Source organism: Dermacentor andersoni, chromosome 10, assembly GCF_023375885.2.
Source record: "Dermacentor andersoni chromosome 10, qqDerAnde1_hic_scaffold, whole genome shotgun sequence".
Classification (NCBI taxonomy): Eukaryota; Metazoa; Arthropoda; class Arachnida; order Ixodida; family Ixodidae; genus Dermacentor; species Dermacentor andersoni.
In genome coordinates, this window is record NC_092823.1 from 124,937,520 (window position 1) to 124,963,155 (window position 25,636).

Sequence of the window (25,636 nt, forward strand, 5' to 3'; positions counted from 1 at the left end):
CAATGCACTTTTCGCGTCCTCGGCACGCTTCATAGTCATTGTCATAGTTTTATTACATGTAGCTCTTACACACTTTACAGTGACCTTCTTTTATGCCCTTTTACAGCCGTGTAACATTCTTTGCTCGTAATGTATCGCTTCACTTTGATCTAATTACCATTCGCATGGCGCTCTTTGGCCAAACCTGGCCCTTGCGCCATAAAACACCACCCATCATCAGCCAACAAACACGCTGCCTGATGCTTGGCAAGTTTGCGGACACGGAAATCATTTAAATGTATATCGTTTAAGTTGTATATTTATTACATACAACATGCAGGTCGGCCTTCGTCTGCGGCAGCTTAGCCCTCCTGGCTTCATAGCTTTGATTGCAATTCAAGAAAATAAAATCGTAAGTACATGGCATGTGCATCCGCCTTTGTTACGCATCTAATTTATATTTGCAGCGGCACGAACCTTACATAATCAAAACGCCCGAAGGCAAGTTGCGGGCTAAGCTAACAGTGGACAGGTTAGCGCTCTATGCTACGCGGGAGAAGAAAATGAAGCCGGCAGACGTGATCATGTTGGCAACAAAGTAAGCATTACTTTTAAATGTCTCACATAAAAATGGCGCAGGCTTGCGCGACAGTGAAAGCATCGATTGCGAGAGCAAATCAGTAGACACCTATACGAAATAGGGATAGCAGTTTTATCGACAGTATGAGCTTCTCTGCATAGGCTTACTAGCTAAATTAACAGGTATTGTTTCACGTGCCCACATGCAAACATAAACACATCTCACTCGATGACTCCTACAGAGCCGTCTCCGTCTATTTAAGCAGGTGTTAGGTGCGTTCATGCACTACGTACCTGAGAACGCGTGGATTGGACCCCCCCGCGTCTAACCATGCGCTACTTAGCCGTGTCAGGCGAAAAGGGGATCCTGGAGGTTGATCCGAAGCCGGGTGTTTGGGCCCTTACGACCCCTCGGCGGAGTCAACACGCTCCTTTCGCCTGGGCTTCACGTACACGGCTCCCTTGGACTGACCCACCCTGGAGAAATCAGTGGTCGCCTTTTCCTGCCCCGCTTCTCAATCTATTGCTTTCCTATCAACTTTCCTTTTCTGTCCTCTCATATCTTTTCCTCCCAATTTTTTTCTCTCCCAAGCGGCTTGGGTTAACCTGGTCTAGTATATCCAACTTTGAATAGGGCGCATTGGGTTATACCAGCGATGTACGGTTGGCGTGTGCAAGTCATTGCTCTGTCAAACTTGCAGCACCCCCTTGTTGGACTTCATGGTGGGTGGCTGTCTTTGCTGCCGAATTAACTATATCCTACATGCATAGAGCATCATTTCCTTTACTTTCTGATGGTGCCGCTGCACAGCGCGTCACAACCGAAGTCCCCATGGACTTTTTCGCTCCACACAAAGAATCTTTTCTACGTTATCGCGTTACTCCTAGTGATAAACCTGAAAAACCAGCAAGAGTTATATCCCCTTTTCTTGTATTGAAATCTCTAACGAACACCATTGAACCAGGCTATGATGCTAGCAAGATGGCAAGCGCCGACCTAATTCTTAAGGACGTCATCTTCAAAGCGATCTGCGATGTCTGCAAAGTGCGCGTAGTACTGGCAGCTTTGTATGCGCAGTGCTTCCGACGTTTCGTTCGCGTTGAAGAAAGAGGTGCCTAAAGGTCGATTCGCTCGCTGCTGCTGCCGCGATTCCTCACTCCAGCATTTTGACAGCAAGTTTCCGCGATCATCGAGTGAAGTGTTTTCACGTTTACCTGTGCGCGCGTGACACCGTGTTTGTTAATTTAGCTAGTAAGCGAATGTTTACAAGTTTGTATGACCTGTAAAACTACCATCCTTACTTCGTATAGTTATCTACTAATTTGTTGTTGCAATCACTGCTTTGCCTTTCGGGCGGAACTGCGACTTTTCCAACACCAACGCAATTCTATATTTCTTCAATAATGTGGTGTAACATATTATTAGCCCAAGAACTCCGTAGCACATCCTCTCGCCAGCGTATTATCCTGCTGTGGTAGCGTTTTTTATAGGACGTCTCCAGACCCTTGTGCTCCGATGGTTCTGTTGAGGCAGTAGTGCTTCTGTATTATACTTGAGTAGATCATATCATCATTCCGCAATGTCACTTTTAAGAAGGGTGTAAGATTGGGCTTATCAGTTAAACGTTTTTTACGTTACCTTTACTCACATTGTATTCCAGTCATTGCCATTTTTATTACAAATAACTTCTGTGCACTTTACAGCGACTGCTTTGTAAAGGCCTCTCTACAGCCACGTTACGTCTAACTCGCGAAATTCATCGCTACATTTCGAACTCATTTACCCCTAGCATGGCGCTGTTTAGCCATATATGGCCATTGCGCCAGAAAGCACCACATAACATTCTCATCCTCTGTGTGGTTGTGCGAATGATAGCAGCGGAGAAGCACTTCAACCTTGCCTGTATGCTTTGACGGGGAAATGTGCACTAAAATGTTTTAAATATACGTGAAAGGCACAACATATGCACACTTGAAAATTTTGCTTAACCCGTTGTTTGTTTTACGTGTTTCCAGGAGAGATATAATTTCTGAAGCGGCTTATGGTGCCACTGTGCCTGACCATTTAGGTAAGAATGATTGAAATCATTTGATGAATTTAATTTTTGAGGACCCTAACGGAAAAAATGTGAGAGGATGGTCGAAGATTAATATGCAGAATAAAAAGGTAATGATCAATGGCCTAGAAAACAAACATTGATGACCGCCGATCAACCTCTAGAGTCTGTGTAGGAGTACTTTTATTTAGGTCTATTACTCATAAGGGCCCCTAATCATTAGAATGAAATTTACTGAAGAAGAAAGATGTGTTGATGTGCCTACGGCAGGCATTACCAAATCCTGACTGGAAGCTAAGCACTACCGTTTAAAGAAGAGTGCATAATGATTGTATTCTACCGGTGCTAACATATGGGGCGGAAACATCGAGGTTAAGGAAGAAGCGCGAGAACAAGTTAAGGACTGCCTAAAGAGAGATGAAAAGGAAAATGTTAGGCATAACATTAAGAGATAGGAAGAGAGCGGTGGGTATCAGAGAGCAAACGAGGATAGCCGTTATTCCCATTGACATTAAGAGAAGACAATGGGACTGGGCAGACCATGTAATGCGTAGGGCGGATAACCGGTGGGCTATTAGAGTTACAGAATAGGTGGCGAGGGAACGAAAACGCAGTCGAGGACGACAGATAGTTAGGAGTGTGGTAATGAAATTAGACGATTTGCAGGCGAAAGTGCAGGTCGGAAGTAGCTAGCGCACGACAGGAGTAATTGAAGGTCACTGTGAGAGGCGGAAGAGCAAGCGCAAGACAGGAGTAATTGGAGATCACTGGGAGAGACCTCATACTAAAGCGCGCTTAAAATTGGTCTTTATGATGATAAGGATCGTTTCAGTGCAAATAATGAGATCACCGAATAGTTGGAGCACCTTTAGAACAATAATTTCAAATGCGATACTGAATTTTGAAAGCAATGTTTCCATCGGAGCGCTATAAATAATGTACGCAGTGCTTCCACTGCGTATACCTGGATGTTAGCCTGTAACCTGGAAGTTAAAAATTGAAATTTGTTTAGGTACTGCGTAGTGGGGCCACCCCAGAATATATTTGACCACCTTGGGTTCTTTTACTTGCTCTCAATGCCGGGTACAGGGGAATCTTTTCACTTCACAAACATTTAAATGCGGCTGCCACGACCGGGATCAGATCCCGCGCCCTCGGACTTACCAGCACAACGCAAAAGCGTCGCCATCGCGGTTGAAGTGCACGGAATTGAAACTGATACGCGACCGTGAATAGGAACTATCCATGAGGCGTGTTCCGCGCTTTGAGAAGTATGTCGCGAAAATGCCATGAGATTACATGTTCGAAATGATATGAAATGAACTTCTGAAGGCAAGATGTTGAGGGCCAGACGCAAATGAACCCGTGTTCCTTCGGCATCCACTAGCCGCCCATATCATTTTAATAATCAGAAGCCATATCTGCTCGCTGAGGTCTATGACCTGTCATGCCTATTTCATGTATCTTCGTGTTATAAGGGACAAATTTACGTATAAATTTTCTAAACACCTAGTATCTTCTCCTAAATGTCAGTTGGTACCAATGACATAAACAAGTGCTATTCTACACGTATACGTGAATGTGTAGACTAGTATTTGTTTATTATGCTTTCTCTGCATAATCCTGGCCTCCCACTTGTGTACAATGTTAGCGTTATCATCCAAGGTTTGACTAGTACGCTGTAAGCAGCGCGAAATACTACAGTGGACGGTGGACGTTGTAGCCGAGGATGGTGAGACCCCTCCTTGGGCCTCCACAACCACGAACCACTGCCATAGCCTTCTGATTAAGCCACACGCTCGGCTGTGGGAGGCTACGAGAGTGGTGGTTGCAAAAGCGACCTCGTCTAAAGTGATCATGAAACCTTAATGGCAGTGCTTGGCTATTTCTAGACGAACTATTTGAAACAAGGCGTTCTCAGCGCCTGCTAGGGTAGATTGAAGATAACCTGTGCTCCTGAGCGAGTGAGAGACATTGAAACATAGCGTCTTTATCAGTCAAGGGTATATACAGTAACTCTATTCTGTTAGGACACAGGTGGGGCTTTGAGTCCTGATAATCTTCAGGTATTTTCAGTGTTCATTGAACGCCGTAGAGTAGCCATAAAATACACTAAGAAGGAAACGTTATTCATTCATCACATTATTTGTGTACAGGAATGGCGTATATAGGAGGTGCTTGCGGCCTCAATAAAATTGCCGTATTTGAGGACGAGCCATTCACATATTCTGGACTACATACCGCTTCCCATGAATTGGGACATCTGTAAGTATCACGAGCGCAAAAGCACAATTAAAATTTTGACTAATGCACCCACTCCATTGGCGTGTGCAAAACAGTATTCTCTCTCAAGCTTTCCGCTTTTATTTACCTCCCTGCGAAAGCATCTGCTTTGCTCAGCCCTACCTCGCGCTGTTGTAAAAAGGACATATTTCTTTGCTTACATACCCCGGTTTTAGTGGGTGTACTATGTGGCCTTCGATCAGAGCAACACGAATTTAGGAGGAACAGAGATAGTGGAGAGGGCAGCGCCAGGTGAGGAGGACAGGAGATTGGAGACAGGAGTGGCACTATGCTTCGCCCACCAAATGGCGAAGCCTGAACGCTCACTCTGGGAGCCTTAATGCGCACGTGTCCTGCTTGAGCGCGTCTTAAGGTGCCTTTATGCGCCCTAGCGTGTCTGCGTAAGAAGCCCCCCCCCCCCTCCTAGTTTACGTCATCAGCGCTCAATCAGCAAAAGCAAACAGTACATATTTATGGGCTAGTTGGTTTGTTTCAGTAATTCAGAATATAGTGCTTAATTGACACGGACAAAAAAAGACAAGACATGCGTTAACCATCAAGTGATGTTATTTCGCAAGGGCATGGTGCTTATATCGACAAATCATATGCAAAGCAGAAATTATCGCACGTGCAAACTAGCATTTTCCGGATAGGCACTTTCTCTTCCACTCAGAGTAATCGACGGAGCACTGACGCAGCTAACACCCTCTTTTGCAGTCAATCTTGATTCGACAATTTCCTGCGTATTCTTATTCATATTTTTATACGTGACGAAACAATGCTTATACAGTTGTTCCCACTCCCAATCGTCAGAGGGCCCTGAAGCAAGTCCATCTCGATAACAGTTCAATTTTCGACTATGCTCTCTTAATCTGTCATTGAGGCGTCTGCCGGTCGCCCTTATGTGCACGTTTCTGCACGAGAATGGGAATCCATAAACGGCACCTTCCACCCAGGGTACAGACGCATCTGACGCATCCTCGGCGATTCTTTCCAAATGGATCGGTAGCCTTACAGTTCCTGCATAGTTCTGGTGCAGCTGAAAATACGACATCCACTACCCCTTACGGGCCACTTTCTTTAAACCATGCGACATCCCATGAACGTATGGCACAACTACCTTTCCTGTGCTTTCGCGAAAGTGCGGGCCCGTGCCAGCTGGTTCACTCAGCTTTTTCAGCCCATTTTCCGCCACTGTCAAACGTACGTGGACAGGGTAACCTATCCCAAAGCTGTTCTTTTTGCCTTCAAAAGTTCCCGAGCAACCAATGAGGGCATGATTTGTGGAGCGCATTGACAAAACAGGTTTGTGATTGCTAGCTTCATCAGCTTCCAATATGACGAAGCATGCAGAAGCAGCATTGTTTGGCCCAACGGCATTCAAAATAAGTTTGATGTCTAAAAACGGGATGGCATTATTAGGTAGGTTATGCGTAATAAATTACCATATAGATGCCATATTATATCACCATGTAGATACCATACAAATAGATACCAGATTGTCAATAAACTCAATGAGCAAGGCAACCGCAGGAGTCACTGTATCAGTGTTACTTGAATTTTTACAGCGCTAGATAGTTGTCCCCCCACAAAAAAATTCTTAAAGCTTCAGTGCCTTCATTTCTTGTTCTTTTAGACTTCTATCATGATGGCCGAGAAACACATCGCTCAGGGAAGGGTAACTCAAGGGGAACTCCTTCCTTCTGAAGATAGATCAGCCCATCACATTCAACAAATGGTGACCTTATATAAAATTACAAAAGCTCTACGAACCCATTGGCTGCAATGCCTGTTTGAGTTTGTAACGCGATTACGCCATAGTTATCTATGCAATCTTCAATACATAGCATTAGGTCACCTTGAGGAACGGAGTAGTTCAAATCCTTTGCATGGATAGAGTAGGCTGACATTTGTTTGTCTTGATTTCTTCTTAGGTACTTTACTACTTCGTTTGAGCTTTCAGCCGGGAAATGATCGTCACTATGGGAAAAGCTAAGCTTATCTTGCAGAAAACATGCAAGTGCACTCTTCCACGTACACCTTTCGGACATAATCACTCTGAATGGCCATTCTAATTTGCGAGTCTACGCAGAAAACACGAATTTTATGTGAAGGTCTTTACTATTTATAAAACACTTCGAAACGTGGAAGCCCCACAGGGGCGTCTGCGTCAGCAGGCGTCCCTGCGGAGTGTTGTGACGTGTTGGGGTGTTGTGACACCACGTTCCCGAGCACACGAGGGTTGGACCCTCTCGCGTCTAACCCCCCATAGCTTAGCCGTGACCGGAGAAAAGGGGGTCCTAGTGGTTGAGCCGATGCTGAGGGTTTGGACCTTTACGGCGCATCGGCGAAGGCAGCACTCCCCTTCGGCCTGCCCTTCACGCGGACGGCACCTCCAGACTGACCCACCTGGAGGAAATTGGCAGTCGCCTTTTGCTGTCCTCTCCAACCTTCGCCTTTTTCACTCACTTTCAACCTTTCCTGTCTTCTTTTCTCTTTTATTTACTTCCAATATTCCTGGCGGCAAGGGTTAACCTGGTGTGGTGCAACCAACCTTGGTTGTACATATTTGGTTATAGCGGAAACGTACAGTTTACGCCGGGCAAGGCTTCTTTATAAGACCTGCGGCGTCCCGTTATTGGGCTCCATGGTGAACGGCTGCCGTTACTGCCAAAAGCTTAACATTTCCTATGGATAGTCCACTGCCGAAATCCCTGATCGCCCCCAGAAGGGAGGCCGCACCTATTTAGTATTACTATTAGAAACTATTTAAACGTTCTGGCCGACGCACTGAAAACTTCCCTCGCTATGAAGTAAGTTACTCTGAGAAACCAGGAAAGACAACGAGAATCAGCTCGCTTTTCCTTGTTTCCAGATGTCATACTCTTGACTACTGCCTGACTGTTGGCCCAGGCTATAAGGCATCTAGACTAGCAAGTGGCGACCACCGACAGAACTACATGACAAAAACCAGTATCAATAACTAAGTAACCTTCGTAGCCTTTGACATAGTAGTCATAGTAGTAGTTCACTACTAGTAGCTGACATAGTAGTAGTTGACTACTATGTCAAACTCTTGCCGTTGCTTCGTGTTGTCGACAAATTCGACTTCGCCCTGCCATCTGCTAGCCGCCTGGTTAGCTCAGATGGTAGAGCGGCTGCCCCGGAAAGGCGGTGGTCCCGGGTTCGAGTCCCGGACCAGGACGAATTTTTCTTCAACTATGAGGCTTTTCTTTCGAGGAACTCGTATGGGTTTCCTTTGTAGCAATTGCTACGAACGGGTGGATGTCTGATTTTCCCTTTATTCATTCGTAGCCTTTGTAGCCTTCGTACGCAAACAATCCTTCTGATCCCCCGCAGGGGCCTCTGCGTGAGCAGGGGTTTGGTGTGTTGCGACACCACGTACCCGAGCACACGAGGGTTGGACCCTTCCGCGTATAACCGTGCGCGGCTTTGCCGTGTCCGGGGAAAAGGGGATCCTGGGGCTTGAGCCGATGCCGGGTGTTCGGACCTTTAAGGCCCCCCAGCGGAGGCAACACTCCTCTGCTTCACGTAGACGGCACCCCCGGACTGACCTACCCGGGGGAAATCGGTAGTTGCCTTTTCCTGTCTCTCGCTCTCCCTGCAACCTTCGTCTTTCTCTCACTTTCCATCTTTCCTGTCTTCTCATGGCTTCTCTTTACTTCCAATTTTTCCAGGCAGCAAGGGTTAACCTTGCGTCAATAACCAACCTAGGTTATTTCATATTTGGTTATAGTGGTAATGTACAGTTGGCGTTTGCAGGCCTTGTTTCACAGGCCCTGCAGCGTCCCCTTGTAGGACTCCACGGTGGGTGGCTGGCGTTACTGCCGAAATTACAATCTCCTATGGCTACTTCCTTTCCCCACTACCTGATCGCTCCCTGAAGAGGGGGCGCACCGATGATGTCTTAGAATTTTTTGCCCGTTAAAAAGAAAATTTCCCTCGCTTCCATGTAGTCCACTCCGAAACACCAAACAAACCCGTGCGAACCATCTCACCATTCCTCGTGTCCAAGTCTCTTACCCACGTTTTTGGTACAGGTTACAAAGCATCCAGAATGGCAAGCGGTGATCTCCTCTTGGAGCTCCGCAACCAGAGGCAATATGAAAAGCTACCCAATCTGGTATCATTTGGCGACGCCAAAGTAACAGTAACTCCGTATCGTACTATGAATACCACCCGTGGCGAAGTCTCCAATGATGATCTCTTGGAGCTGACTGAGGCTGAGCTCTTGGAGGGCTTCAGTGAGCAGAACGTCATCAACGTTAAGCGAATTAAGATGAGGCGTGATAGTAAGGAAATACAGACCAAACACCTGATACATACTTTTGGCACAAGTGTTCTGCCCGAGTCCATCGAGGCCGGGTATATCAAGCTCCGTGTTCGCCCATATGTTCCTAATCCCCTGCGTTGCCTCAAATGCCAGCGTTTCGGTCACAGTTCACAGAGCTGCCGAGGCTGTAAAACCTGCGCGAAAGGCAGTGCTCATGAGCATACCTCAGAATCTTGTGAAAACTCTCTCCATTGTGTAAACTGTGAAGGGGCGCACGCTGCACACTCGCGGTCGATCGTGCCCAACCTGGAAAAAAGAAAAATAAATTGTGACGTTAAAAGTAAAGGAAAATATAAGTTTCAAGGAGGCACGCAGGCTGGTATCCTACCTGCCCAAGAACACATTTGCCGAAGTGGCGCGTCAGGGGGCAGCGCCACAACGGTCTCCGGCGGCTGTCCGACCCACACCCAGTGAGCCGGCACTGACGCCATGCCTCCCCCCCCCCCCCCGGCGGATGCAGCCAGTGCTCCTACGCCAACCCAGCAGTCGGGGCCATCTACCTCCGGGCAGGTGACCTCAAAGGCCTCGTCCAACGTGCCGAAGCCTTCCCGCTAAACAAAGCTCTCGGATGGGCGCGTGTCCAGCGCCTCGCAAGAGGCCATGGACACAACCACCAGCAAGACGGCGCCACCAGCGCCTAAGGAGCGGCGAGGCACTCTCGATCGCTCCAAAAGAGACAAAACTCCCGTCACGGCGCCAGAAAAAGGCCCGTGAGCTAACCTCAGTGTCTTAAACACACAGCACCCTACACATATAGCATAATGGATACACAAATACTACAGTGGAATGTTAGAGGACTTCTCCATAACCTTGACGACATTAAAGAACTACTACACAAACACAATCCCAAGTTCCTGTGTGTTCAAGGGACACATCTAAAACGCACACAAACAAACTTTCTTCGCCAATACACCATCTTCCGCAAGGACCGTGATGAGGCTAACACCTCGCCCGGCGGTATAGCAATCCTTGCAGACAAGTCCGTAGCTTGTCGCCAGGTAGCATTACAGACACCCCTCGAGGCAGTGTCAATTAGAGGAATTATTTTCAAGAAGTCGGTAACCATCTGCTCCATTTATATACCTCCAAGCTATCGTCTCCAAAAAACCGATTTCTATAACCTGATAAATCAGCTGCCGGAACCCTACATACTTGTAGGTGATTTTAACGCCCACAACACGTTGTGGGGAGACGTGCGTTGCGACGCAAGAGGCCGACTTATTGAAAATTTTATTCTGATCTTTAACGTCTGCCTATTTAATAAGAAGGAACACACATATTACAGCCTTCAACACAATTCATATTCATCCATACACCTAGCAATAGGCTCTGCTTCCCTTCTGCTCATCTTGAATGGCAATATGATCAAGAATCCGTTTGGAAGTGACCACTTCCCTATAACTTTAAAACCAATAACGCAACATTACAACTCTCCCGGTTTCCCATTTGGAAATCAGCATCGGCTGACTGGGAGCATTTTAAAGAATCTACTCATTTACCACTCAATTTTATAAACAATTTTAGTATAGATGAAGCTGTCGCATATTTTACTGCTTTCATTATTGATGCTTCTGAAAAGTTTATCCCGCAAACAAACGGTGGTTCACTTAGAAGACGTGTTCCCCGGTACAATGATGACTGTAGAAATGCGCGAAAGAGGCAGAATAAGGCATGGGGAATATTGCGTAGGTCGCTGAATGCAGAAAATCTTATGGAATTTAAACAAATAAAGTCACAGGGGAGGTGCACACGGCGTCAGGCGAAGAGAAAAAGCTGAGTGAGGTTCCTTTCAGGCATCAGTTATTACACGCAGGAGGCGAAAGTTTGGAATGGCGTAAGAAACCTAAATGGGCAGCAAGTAAATATGTTGCCTTTGGTGAACGATCAAGTAAATACCTCAGAAGAGCAGGCAGACACCATAGCGGAGCACTTTGAGCGTGTGTCGAGCTCAATCCACTATTCCCATTCCTTAAACATAATGAAATAGAGGAGCGAAAGCCAATCACACGAAAATGCAGACCGAATGAACCGTATAACCGGCCTTTTAGTATTGCCGAGCTCAGAGCCGCCTTGAACACTTGCAAAAGCTCTGCACCGGGACCTGACAGGGTCATGTATGACATGATCAGAAACTTACATACTGACACACAAGTCACACTACTCGCACTTTTTACACAATTTGGGCTGCGGGATAGCTCCCATTCACATGGAAAGAAGCGATCGTAGTTCCTGTTCTGAAGCTGGGAAAAGACCCTTCCTTGGCGGGAAGTTATCCTCCGATAGCTTTAACAAATTGTCTGTGTAAGCTTTTCGAAAAAAAAACTATAAATTGCAGACTTATACATTTCCTTGAGCTCAACAATATGCTCGATCCTTATCAGTGTGGCTTCCGACAAGGGTGGTCGACAACCGATCATCTTGTGCGCATTGAAGGAAATATCCGCGATGCATTTATACATAAACAGTTTTTCCTATCGATATTCCTCGACATGGAGAAAGCGTATGACATGGCATGGCGTTACGGCATTTTGCGAGACCTTTCGGAAATGGGCATACGTGGAAATATGCTGAACATAACTGAAAGCCATTTCTCAAATCGGATCTTCCGCGTGAAAATCGGCAACGTACTATCGCTACCTTTTATACAAGAAACAGGAGTACCCCAGGGAGGAGTACTCAGTTGCACTCTCTTTATCGTTCCCCGCAGGGGCGTCTGCGTCAGCAGGCGTTTGGTGTGTTGCGACACCACGTACATGAGCACACGAGGGTTGGACCCTCCCGCGTGTAACCGTGCGCGGCTTAGCCGTGTCTGGGGAAAGAGGATCCTGGGGGCTGAGCCGATGCTGGGTGTTTGGACCTTTAAGGCCCCCCGGCGGAGGCAACACACCTCTTCGGCCTCGGCTTCACATAGACGGCACCTCCAGGCTGACCAACCTGGAGGAAATCGGCAGTCGCCTTTTCCTGTCCTCTCCAATCTTCGTCTTTCTCTCCCACTTTTCCATCTTTCCTGTCTTCTCTTCCCTTCTTTTACTTCCGTATTTCTTGGCGGCAAGGGTTAACCTGGTGTAATTATCCAACCTTGGGTATTTTATAGTAGGTTATAGCGGCGATGCATGGCTGGCGTCTTCTGGCTTCCAATCCTGTAGCGTCCCCTTGTTGGGCTCCGTGGTGGGTGGCCACCATCGCCGCCGAATTTTCCAATTTTTTATGGCAAAAGCTTTTCCCCCATTACCTGATCGCTCCCTGAACCGATGAACCGCACCGATGAACCGATGGGCGCACCGATGAACAATTCAACTTTTTTATGCAACCGAAAGTGTCCTTTCCTAAATACCACGTTGTCCACAGTCAGCACGAAACGAAGACAGTCCGAATGATATCACCATTTCTTGTAGCCAAATCTATCACTGAAGCAATAGGCCCAGGTTATAAAGCAACGAAGATGGGAAGTCGCGATCTTCTACTCGAAGTTCGCGACAAGCCACAGTATGACAAACTTTCAAAAATTGTAGCATTTGCGGACATTCCCGTTTCTGTAGGCCCACACAGGTCGATGAACACAGTGCGCGGTGTCATCTCGGAAGATGACCTTCTCGAACTTACCGAAAGTGAATTATTAGAAGGATGGCAAGAGCAGAACGTCGTCAAGGTACAAAGGATAAAAATAAGGCGAGATGACAAAGAAATTCCAACTAGGCACATAATCATCACTTTTGGAACTAGCAACTTACCAGACTCAATAGAAACAGGATACTGCAAACTCTGTGTAAAGCCATACATTCCTAACCCACGCCGATGCTTCAAGTGTCAGCGGTTCGGGCACGGTTCGCAAAGCTGCCGAGGGCGCACTACTTGTGCAAAATGTGCATCAAACGAGCACTCGTCCGACACTTCAAATTCCACCATCCGTTGCGCCAACTGTGAAGGGGATCACCCCGCATACTCTCGTTCTTTCCCATGCTGGAAAAAAGAAAAACAAATCATCGATATCAAAGTAAAAATGAACCTTTCCTTCCAAGAGGCGCGCAAACGCTTCTCCATCAATAAATCTAGTCCAACCTACACCAATTTGGCGCGCCGGGGGGCAGCGCTACATCCTTCGGCGGCCGCCCAAGTCACACGGAGTGTGACGGCGGTCACGCCATCAGCCCCCCCCCCCCCCCCCCCCGGCTGGAAGAGCCAGCGCTGTACCAGCCCCCACAAAGGAGGACAGGACCAGCAGACCCTCGGGCCTGTTGGACCCAAAGCCACTGCGCGTGCAGATAATCCCACCAGCCCCGCGAACGTGCCCGCTGCGCAGGCACTATCCACCGCCTCGGACGAAGTGATGGATACAAAGACAAATCCGGCGTCTCAGACGCCGAAGGAACGGCGCAGCTCCCTCTAACGCGCCCAGAAGATAGATCTCGTTTCACGGGGCCTGGAAAGGTCTCGTGAGATAATCTAATCTATATTTCTTAGACACACAGCACAAAACACATACATTATGGGTACACAGATAGTACAATGGAACGTTAGGGGTTTACTCCACAACCTAGACGACATTAAGGAACTCTTACATAAGTACAGTCCAAAGGTGCTGTGTGTCCAAGAAACGCATCTTAATCCTTCACGCACGAACTTTCTGCGGCAGTATACCGTTTATCGAAAAGACCGCAACGACGCTCTCACTTCGTCTGGCGGCGTGGCAATAATTGTAGATACGGGTGTTGCTTGCCGGGAACTACAGCTTAAAACAACTCTAGAGGCAGTTGCAGCCCGTGCGGTACTTTTTAATAAGCTGATCACAATTACCTCTGTATACATCCCCCCAAACTACCAACTTTCAAAAACCGAATTTCACACCTTTATCTATGAACTGCCCGAACCTTACATTGTCGTTGGAGATTTTATTGCACACAATACCCTTTGGGGAAGCCGTCGTTGTGATGCCAGAGGACGCTTAGTGGAAAACTTCCTCCTCTCTACAGATGCTTGCTTGCTAAATGGAAAAGATCCTACATTTTACAGTGTGGCAAACAAAACATTTTTATCTATCGATTTGAGCATTGCATCGAGTTCACTCTTGCCGTATCTGGAGTGGAACGTGATCGAGAATTCGTACGGGAGTGACCATTTCCCCATTGTCATAAAACTAACAAAAGGTGATGAGTGCTCTCCACATGTCTCCCGGTGGAAAGCCAATTGTGCCGATTGGACACGATGCAGGGAGCTGACACATTTGACTTGGAATGACATCTGTAATCTTTCTATCGAAGATGCAGTGACATATTTCATGGCGTTCATAGTTGATGCGGCGTCAATATGTACCCCCGTAACAAATGGATCGTCCTGTAAGCGACGTGTTCCATGGTGGAACGATGACTGCAAGAAAGCGCGTAGAAATCAAAATAAAGCTTGGAACAACCTTCGAGACTCTCCAACTACGGAGAATTTGATCATTTTCAAGAAAATAAAGTCTGAGGGTAGAAGAACGCGGCGCCGTGCCAAAAGAGAGAGCTGGCAAAGATATATTTCTAGCATCAACTCTTATACTGACGAGCGAAAAGCCTGGAACAGAGTGAATAAAATCAAAGGTCGGCAAACTCATCCTCTACCATTAGTAAACACGCCAGGAAATACTCTTCAGGACCAAGCTGTCTCTATTGGGGCACATTTTGAAAACATTTTTAACCCATTGCATTACTCCGATGCATTCCTTAGATACCAGCAACAAGCTGAGAGACTGCCTCTGGACCTAAAAGGAAAGAGCAATGAATCCTACAACCGTCCTTTCAATATGGCTGAATTTCAGGCTGCACTACCTAGTTGTAATAAATCAGCTCCTGGAACCAATCGAATAATTTACGAGATGATTCAACACCTACATCCCGAAGCCCACAAAACACTCCTCTCTCTTTTTAACGCCATATTCTCTGCCAGCTACATCCCGTCAGCCTGGAGGCAAGCAGTCATAATCCCTATTCTGAAAGAGGGCACGGACCCGTCTTTGGCCAGCAGCTATAGGCATATAGCCCTAACAAGCTGCCTATGCAAGTTTTTTGAGAAAATTACTAACCGTCGCCTGGTGCATTTTCTTGAAAGTAACAAGATACTAGATTCCTTGCAGTGCGGCTTCAGGGAATATAGATCTACAACAGATCAACTCGTCCGTATCGAGACACATATCCGGGATGCCTTTGTGCACAAACATTTTTTCTTATCGGTATTTTTAGACATGGAGAAAGCATATGATACTACTTGGCGTTTCGGAGTCCTTCGTGATCTAGCTGAAATGGGCGCCCGAGGCAACTTGCTAAACGTGATTCAAAGTTATCTGTGCAACCGCACATTTCATGTTCGGATTGGTAACGTCCTGTCTCGTCTATTTACTCAGGAAACAGGTGTGCCACAAGGTGGAGTGCTGAGCTGTACTTTATTCCTTGTAAAAATGAATTCGCTCCATACTGTCATACCACGTACAATATTTTATTCCCTATACGTGGATGATATCCAAATAGGTTACAAGTCATGTAATCTTAGTATCTGCGAGCGACAAGTGCAGCTTTGCCTGAATAAGTTGTCTAAGTGGGCAGAAGAGAACGGCTTTAAACTAAACCCTGAAAAAAGTACATGCATTCTCTTCTCCAATAAGAGAGGCGTAATACCGAAGCCCGTTATAGACCTTAATGAAGAAAGGCTATCTGTGAGTCATGAACATAAATTTCTAGGCCCCATTTTAGACTCCAAACTAACTTTTATCCCACACTTAAAATATTTGAAACTGAAGTGCTGGAGGACAATGAATCTACTGAAGCTCTTGTCCCGCACATCTTGGGGAAGTGACAGAAGATGCCTCTTGAGCTTGTACAAAAGCCTTATACGGGCATGCCTTGACTACGGAGCCATTGTGTATAACTCTGCCACGCCTAGTGCTTTGAAGATGCTCGACTCCGTCCACCACTTGGGTATCCGTCTTGCTACTGGTGCGTTCAGGACTAGCCCCGTAGAAAGCCTGTATGCCGAATCTAACGAATGGTCCCTACATCTTCAAAGAACATATTTAAGTCTCTCTTACGCCCTCAAAGTTAAATCAGATTTCCATCATCCATGTCATTCAGTTATTCACGACCTGTCTAGGGCTAGGCGTTTCCGTAACCGCCCAGGCACTAGACCTCCTCTGTCCCTTCGGTTGGAAGCATTGTCTGAAGAAACGGGCGCGTCGATTTTAGAGAATGTCATAATGGCAACTACGCGGCTTCCACCGCCTTGGGAGTGGAAGACTATCGAATGTGACGTGTCGTTTGCAGAAATATCAAAACGAGCGCCAGAGGCACACATGCGCTCACATTTTATTGAGCTTCAGGAGAAGTATTCTTGTGCTGAATTTTACACGGATGCCTCTAAGTCTCCTTCTTGTGTTGCTTACGCAGCACTAGGCCCAGCATTTTTAATATTTGGTGCATTGAACCCACATACATGTATTTTTACAGCGGAAGCATATGCAATACTCTCTGCAGTAAAGCACATCAAGCAAACGAATCTGACTAGGGCTATTGTGTTCACAGACTCAATGAGTGTAGTCCAAGCCCTAAGGAATGTATGTAAACATAAAAACACTGTCTTTAATCAATTATATACATTGCTATGCTCAGCTTATAGTGCCAAACAAACGATCATCCTATGCTGGGTACCTGGCCACTGTGGCATAAAAGGCAACGAAGCTGCTGACGAGAAAGCTACTTCGGTAGCTTTTAGTGACACGGACAAAAACATACCGATCGCAGCCACAGATCTTAAAGCATACTTGCGTCACAAGCTGAAAATCCACAGTGGAATCCAGCAACAGTGGAATGCTCAGATATCAAATAAACTGCACTTGATAAAACCCAAATTAGGATATTGGGTATCGGAGAGAACATCACGATATAAGGAAGTGCTCCTTTGCCGATTAAGAATAGGAAACACTTACGGCACTCACTCTTACCTCTTGACTGGGGGGAATCCTCCGACTTGTAGTAAGTGCGGCCAAAGTCTCACAGTCCTGCACGTTCTTATTCAATGCCCTGCAATAGAACCACAGAGGAAAAAGTATTTCATTTCTGCATATCGCGAAAATATTCCTCTTCACCCGAAATTTTTTCTTAGCAATGAACCGCTTTTTAATGCGAAACTAGTCTTAGAATTTTTAGCTGAAACAGACACTCTGGAAATCATTTGGCCAGGGAATTTTTAGCGCACGTATAACAGCCCCTCGACTCAAAGAATTTCTTGAACCTAAAGTGTCAACGTTATGCTTTATTGCATCATGCCTTTAACGAAACCCCATTGCCCTAGCCCAAAGCACTACTTAGTGCCATTATTTTAGCAACAACATATTTTACGCCATCCACAGCAACAGATTTTAGGCCTCTTTACAGCCATGTCACATACACCATAAGAAATCTATTATCTACACCATTCACAATGCAGCTTAAACATTACATTTGTCATGGCGCTCTTTGGCCATACCTGGCCCTTGCACCATAAAACGCCACACATCATCATCTCTTTATCGTTAAGATGTACACGCTTCGTTCTTCACTGCCACCAGCCATTTTTTATTCCGTCTACGTAGACGATATACAGATAGGTTTCAAATCCTGGAACCTTACAGTGTGTGAAAGACAGGTACAGCAGGGCTTAAACAAGGTGTCGAAGTGGGCAGACCAAAATGGATTTAAGATCAACCCCCAGAAAAGTTCTTGTGTTCTCTTTACATGAAAGAGAAGCCTGGTTCTAGATCCTTTGTAGAACTGTGTGGACAACAGATACCTGTCAACAAAGAGCATAAATTTCTAGGTGTTATACTTGACTCGAGGCTTACTTTCATTCCACACAAAATGTATCTTAAAGTGTAATGTCTAAAAACAATGAAATGACTTAAAATCCTATTCCACATAACATAGAGTAGCGACAAGAATTGTTTTTTGTATAAAGCCTTATTAACAGGAGCCTAATTCGATCACGATTGCACTATGGTGCCCTGGTATATCACTCTGCCGTCCCGAGCGTGCTAAAGAAGCTAGATCGCGTCCAACATCTTGGTATCCGCCTGGCCACTGGTGCATTTAGAGCAAGACCTGTGGAACGTCTATACGTAGAGTCAGATGAGTGGTCCCTCCATTTTCAGAGAACATACATCAGCTTCACCTATTTTCTCAAAGCGCACACAAATCAGGAACATCCGTGTTCCACAAGCGTTGACTTGACGTGTGCAGCACTTTCTCGCAATAGACCCTCTCTGAGATTACCTTCATCACTGTGTGTGAGGGGACTAAGCGAAGAAAAGGATGTCCCAATTCTCAAACATCGCCTAATGCCTCCAGCTAAGATATTACCACCCAGGGAGTGGCAGGGGAGATCTCTTGTAGAGGTCACAAAGCGCGTTCTTAAGCTTGAAATCGCAGTGCATTTCCGTGAACTTCAATCGAAGTACTCTTGCTCCGAATTCTATACAGACACGTCAAAGTCACATGCTGGCATATCTTTCGCTGCTGTTGGTCCCTTTTTCTCTGAATGAGGTGTATTGAACCCGCATGCAAGTATCTTTACTGCAGAGGCCTACGCAATACAGTCTACGGTAAAACAAATGAAGAAATTCAGCAATAATATTCACTGACTCGTTAAGCCTTGTAAAAGCACTCATTTCTTTACAAAAGCATATAAATCTGCTCTTCAGTGAACTCTTCTCACTCTTATGCAACATCTATATCACATAAACATGTAGTAATGTTGTCGCGTGTACCCTGCTGGAGTATACAAGCTGAATGAAGATACAGGCGGTTGCACTTTACGAAAGCGTAAGCGGCGACGCACGATGCCGAGACGAACCTCTTTCTCCTCTTCATCAGTCCCTTGCTGCGCCACACCATGTGGCAATATGCTGGGTTCCTGGCCATAGAGGAATCGAGGGTAATGTGCTAGTCGACGAGATCACCAAATCAATAGCATCGCAGGGTATTCGTTCTGCTGCTCTCCCTTCCACAGGTATGAAGCCTTTCCTATGAAACAACCTGCGAAGCCACTGGCAACGCTTGTGGGATGCTGAAACGAGCAATAAGCTTCACGTGATTAAGCAGAAGTTAGGTTTCTGGCTCCCAACTGCGAAAACATGAACAGATGACCCATTCACTAGACTCAGAACAGGACACCCATTTGGAACCCATAACTTTCTCTTGACTGGTAACGAGCCTCGAAACTGTGGTGGATGTGGTGACCAGCTGATAGTTCTACACGTCTTCCTGGAGTGCCGGGAAGCCGAAACAGACAGGAAGAAACATTTTCCTCTTGCATACCGCTTTTGTGTCCCTCTTTATCTGGCTATGTTTCTTGGTGAATAACCGCCCATCCAAAAACGCCCGTGTTCCGTGCATCGGGGGCACGTTATTCTCTTAGTGGTTAAAATGAATCTGCAGTCCCCCACTACGGCGTGCCTCATATTCAAATAGCTTTTTTTTGCACTTAGAGCCCCAGAATTCAATTCATTTAAATTCTTTTCCTGAATATATTACGAAGAATGACTGCTTCGGGAATGATTTATCTTCTTTATATGGTAAGCCACAGCTTTATTTCGCTCATGAGTTGATTGTTCGGATGCTAAGTGTGCTATTCCAAACGCTCAATGCGCTCCGATGCGCGACAGCTTATGGCCTCTTGATTTCTCTCTCGTTCTCTTTCAAGCGCGGCATTGCTGCAGCAGTCTGACCATGCAATATACTCCCCCTCCCCGTATGATAATACGTTTGGTAAGCGCCAGACCGCTTCTACAAGATACGAGTGAATTTTTATGAATACCCGTTTCATGTATGTCACATTTGTTTGCATGCCAACCCATTTTTTCAGACTTTCGCCTAAGATTGCCGTTGCCGTTGAAGCGATCTTTTGTGTTCATTGTGCAGCTCACTAATCATCGGCATAATTTTATCTCATATACGTTTTATGCACTTTACAGCTACTGTTTTTAGCCCCCTTTACAGCCACCGTAATATCTACCTCTCGTTATTCGTAGTTCCACAGCGAACACGGGCCTGGCGCTCTTTGGCCCCATTTGGCCCTTGCGCCACAAAACACCACATTCATCATACAGTAACTCTAGCTCACTCAGCGCACTCCTCCGTACTTTCCCATGCGCGCAATTCTTTTCACATTTAGGCACATTCCTCCTCCTGCGCTCGCTTCCCTCGCGGCGATATACATAATTTTGCCGTTTTCACAGATTGCTGACTCGACGGCATTCAGGAAAAAGGCCACTTATTTACTCAGCTAACTATTCATGCAATGCAGATTCTGTTTTGAATCTAACGGACATTTTATTGCAGGCTTAGTTCACCGCATGATGGCGACGTTGAATCTAAACATTGCTCACCAGATGACGGGTACCTAATGAACCCATATGATAGGGGAACGCGCCGTTTCGAATTCTCCTTTTGTAGCAAGCAGGCGATAAAAAAATTTTTGAGGTAAGTTTAATTTTGTTTGCTTTTCTATTTGTCGTATATAATGTTCACTGAAACTCAATGCGTGGATCCCTCAGTGAAGCTTCTAAAAATGAGTGATATTGTTGAGACAGTGTAAGAGCAATTTATTCAGTTTCCTAATTCACCTACTATATGTAGACATTATTCCCAGGAACGTATTTGTTTTGTTTAAACAGGTAATGACACAAATACTCTGACTAGAAATAACTAACAGATTACATTGCTGCGAGCTCATACTTATCCCCTATAAATTATCAATCGCATGTGCATATTATAAGTCTTTTTAATGTAACGGTGACGTTCACGTGAACGTCGAATTCGAAAGGTTATCACTGATCGATGTAGTCATCAACGTATGTCCTATTTCTAGACATGGTTACGTCAGGTGTGGCTGCGGAGGTCCGGGGTTGTAGGGAACCACCAACCTCCAAAAAATATATTGGGGCCTTTGGAGTTAGTACTTCTCCTTTTATAACAGGCCCAGTCGCAGAGTGCGAACGGACAATGGTAGGGAACAGCATAAACTTCGAGCTTCTCAATCGTCATCTTCTTCCATGAGCAGTGCACTATGCTTCTCCAAATAGCGATAATATTCTTCACTACAGTGGTTATATACACAAAGGTTATATGAATGTACCCGTGAAGTAGCTAATATGAACCTTGCATAGTTATTCATTCAGCGCTAAAAAAAACGGAAGACATCGAGTTAGAAGGACACAGGACGAGCGTTCTCTAACTGAAATTTATTGAACACGCTTGAAAAAGAAATCACAAAAACAACTACCTGTGTGAGCTGGAAATCTAAGACACGTGGAAATAGCTTCTGAGCAATCGCGTTTCACAATCTAGCAAGACCACAGATGACTCAGATATACAAACATTGCGCAACCTTTGCATATGGAAGGCTTCTGCAAGTTCACGAGCCCTTCTGTCTTTATCGAAGGAAGGTTTGCACCCACAAGATGCGACGTTGGGCTATCGCTGGTTCGTCGTAAATTGGTGTAGAAGAACAACGCGCAGAAAACTAGATTGTCTAAATCCAGAATTGCGTTGTTGCACAAGTACTCACGTCATTACAACGTATCGGCGCACTTGTGTTGCTCAATTCCGGGATTTTTACGGAGAATAGCTGAGAAATTCTTGGAAGGCGGTTCCAAGCGTGTTCGAAAGTCATAATCGCAAAACTTGAAAAAAGGCTTAATTACCTGTGTTCATTGCACTACCCGAATGCCAAGAACGCTGCGCCGAAATTAGTCCTGAAATTGTTGCGTGTGGCTCCAACATGGATGCCAGTTAGTGCAAAGGGACCCTCCTGGCCTCTGCATTGACAGCGTGAGGCTGAGTAACTTGCTTGTACTTAAGTTTAGCCAAAAGCCACGACATCTATTCCTTCGCTTACAAACTCGTGTTGCATGCACTTATATATGCGTTCACGAAATTTGAACAAAGTCGGGTTGCTGTACAGGGTCCGGTAGAAAAGTAATGCTCATGATTTTATTATGACGTGGCTAAGCACGGCAGCGCGGTAAAACCGGTCGGGAAATGAGGCAAGGGTTCTGCCCTGCCAACGCAGCCGGTCGCCAGTTTACTCCAAGCAGTGAGAGAGGATAACACGATGCGATGGACCGTTCGCTTGAACAGCGATACGCTATCATGTTTTGCGTGAAGCTTGGAAGGAATGCAACCGAGACATTCCAGATGCTTCAAAAGGCCTTCAAGGCCGACTGCATTTCGAGGTCAGAGTCCGGGAGGTGGCACAAGGCGTTCAACGAGGGCCAGGAGGAGGTCGCTGACGAACCCCGTTCTGGACGCCCAACAACGACCAGAACCGACGAAAACGTGGGTCATGTGCGCGAGGTTTTACTTTCCGACCGTCGATTGAGCATCCAGCAAATTGCTGACCCACTACACATGTCCACATATGCGGTACATGGTATAGTTACCGAGCATCTGCGCATGCGCAGGGTCTGCACGAAGCTTGTGCCGAAAGTTTTGACGGAAGATCAGAAAGAACTTCGAGTTTTGCGCTGTCAGGAATTGTTGAATTTGATTCAAAATGAGCCGGACATTCTTAACTCTGTCGTAACCGGAGACTAATCATGGATGTTGGAGTACCACCCAGAATAGAAAAAGCGGAGCAGTGAGTGGCACACAAGATCATCCCCCCCCCCGCCCCAAGAAAGTGCGAAATAGCAAGTCTCGCATCAAAACCATGCTCATTGTCTTCTTTGACGCCCGAAAAATCGTCCATTTTGAGTTTTTGCTGCAGGGAAAAACTGTCAACTCAGCCTTTTATCTGGAGGTGCTCAAGAGATTGAAACGCCGGGTCGCGCGCGTGAGGACCGACATCAAAGACACGGTCAAGCTCCACCATGACAATGCCCCAGCCACACGTCCTTAATCGTTACCAACTCCCTGGCTCAGAGCAACACCCCGGTGGTCGCCCATGTCCCTTATAGTCCCGACTTGGCTCCGTGCGACTTTTTTTTTTGCTTCCCTGACTGAAGAGACCGCGGAAGGGAAAGCATTGGGAGACCGTAAAAAACATCCAAAAGCCTGTTACAGCGTTCCTGGGAGACATTCCCGTCGAGGACCTTCAGGGTGCCTTCCAGGCATGGCAGACACGTCTCCGCAAGTGTATTGATGCCGGGGCAGAGTATTTTGAAGAGTTTTAACCATTTGTACAGTTCCGGCCAATGAATCTATCTTTCCCAGAAAATGCGCATTACTTTCATAATGGACCCTGTATGTGCTATAAAGTTCGCAGACAGCGTCTTCTTTATAGATTTAAAGACACTTCGGCAGATTCTTGAGATCAACATAGTATACGCTACAATAGCTCATGGGGCTGAAAAAATTTTTTCCGTCTTTTTTTATTCCTCATAACTAACAATGCGTCCAGAACGTTCTGGTATTAACAGCGCAAAACGTAGAAGGGACGAGAAGACATCACAGGGACTGTGGTGTCTGGAGTCCTTCTACGTTCCTCGCTGTTAACAACAGGATGGAAAATCAACAAGGCCAAGCTGCTAGTCCAGAACTTCTTCCATGGAGTGGTGTACTTGCACAGGAAAACTTGCTGCATTGTAGTATTAAAATGTACATGGCAGGCTTGCTATGATACAGCAAGTACAGACGCGCAAATGAGTTCACTAGTATTTTTAATTCTCCTCTAGACACACAGTCTTAGCTACTGCACTTCCATGAACCTGTGTACATGTTGACGTTTACGTGCCGTGAAAATTTCTCACAGTATTCCTAAAACTTTATATCCAAATGTAGAGCTTATGTAACTACACGGACGTGAAATCTATTCTTTACGCAGGTCGGAGAGCTCAAAATGTCTTAAGAAAAATAATAGCTCCCACAAGAAATTGCTGCCCACCGAAGCTCTGAGTGGATCTTTTATCACTGGGAACGCCTACTGCAAAAGCTATTTTCCTAGCTACAGGAACGTGACCTATGATGAGGTAAAATATTTCTTCCAACGATACCACTTATAAACATCACTTTCGTGACTCAAAGTGACAGAAAGTGCAGTAGAGCGAAATTATCAGGGGCTGTCTGGCTGCTGTAGTCTAAAATGTTCGCAAGTATTGGTGACTGAAGCTGTGCTATCACAAGGTTCTCAGAGTTCACTCACAATTCCATCACAAGGCCACCAAAATTAATTAAGATCTACGATAAGCTAGATCAGAAAACATAAGGCTGCGCAGCTATGGCTTTGACTGTAGTGTGCTGTACAGGGGCAGAGAAGTTTTAAAAATATGATTCTGAAGCTAGACCTCTAACTATAATCCCTTATTGCAAACTTCCTTATGCAAAGGTCAAAGCTGCCACAGATAGAAAATACTTTGGCAAGAACAACCAACTCCAATACTTATGTATGCTGCAACGAGCAATAAAATCTACCACAGTCCGCACAACATAATTTACAATTCGGGGATGTGCCAAACATCTAAAAAGGTGCGGACATAGCATTAGTGGTGGTCAAATGCTAACTCGGCCCGGAGTTCTGCCCATGCCACGAAAAAGGAGGAAGGTTGGCTTCGTTGGTATGAGCCACCTGTGAAGCTTCTTGCCGCACCCTCCACGGTAGCTTAAATGTTCACCGCTTTCAGGTCGATCTATGATAGAGTGACGTGGAAAAGTGTGTGTGTTTGTGTGTGTGCGTGGTTTCAAGCTTACAGCTATTTTCTGTCTTACAGTCAAAATATAAAGGAGACAATTGCAAGTTTCACTGTATATTAAACAACAAAATGAAAAAGAATAGTATGAAGGAAGCAGTCCTGTTTGCACCAGATGGCGTACCTTGTGACCAAAAAAATCGCAAGAAGGTAAATGATTTCCTCAATTTCCGTCTATTGTTATATTTTTCATTTGTTCTACTTTCACTCGTTATTACTGTTCTTTCTTATACCTAAGCAGAAGCTTGATACAGGCTCAGTAATAATTATGCTCTTCAAGTAGATGCGAAAATGAAAATCATCTTATTACGCGATGATAGAAGTACGTTTGATCAAAGATAAGAAATTGCACTATGAAAAACCATTCGCAGACTTGAACGATTCTTTCGACTCCGAACACATTTACAGCGACAGCAGCATGCTCCCTGAGCGGAGACCACCATTTCATTTTTGCTTGCCCGATTTTCCTAAAATGCGCTCGCGTACGCCACGGTGACATGGGTTGAAATCCCAGGGGTGGCGGTTGGAGCAAAGTTCTATTTTTTTTAACTTGGCACTATGGATATAGTGAAGCTGAAGGCTGCACTATATCCATAATATCCATATCCATATGTCCATAATCTACCCACTATATCCACAATGCGGCCTGACGATGACCAGAAGACGTCGGTGACGACGAGGCGCTCGTTGGGCGCACAA

At 45.8% G+C, this 25,636-nt stretch overlaps 1 long non-coding RNA gene across 1 annotated transcript; it reads left to right on the forward strand.

Annotated features, from left to right (window-relative positions):
- The first annotated feature begins 256 nt into the window (after positions 1–256).
- On the forward strand, positions 257–4,875 carry LOC129388101 (uncharacterized). The gene is made up of 4 exons (XR_011890503.1): positions 257–391; positions 447–577; positions 2,575–2,627; positions 4,772–4,875. It is a non-coding gene; the product is annotated as an uncharacterized lncRNA (long non-coding RNA).
- The last annotated feature ends 20,761 nt before the right edge of the window (positions 4,876–25,636 follow it).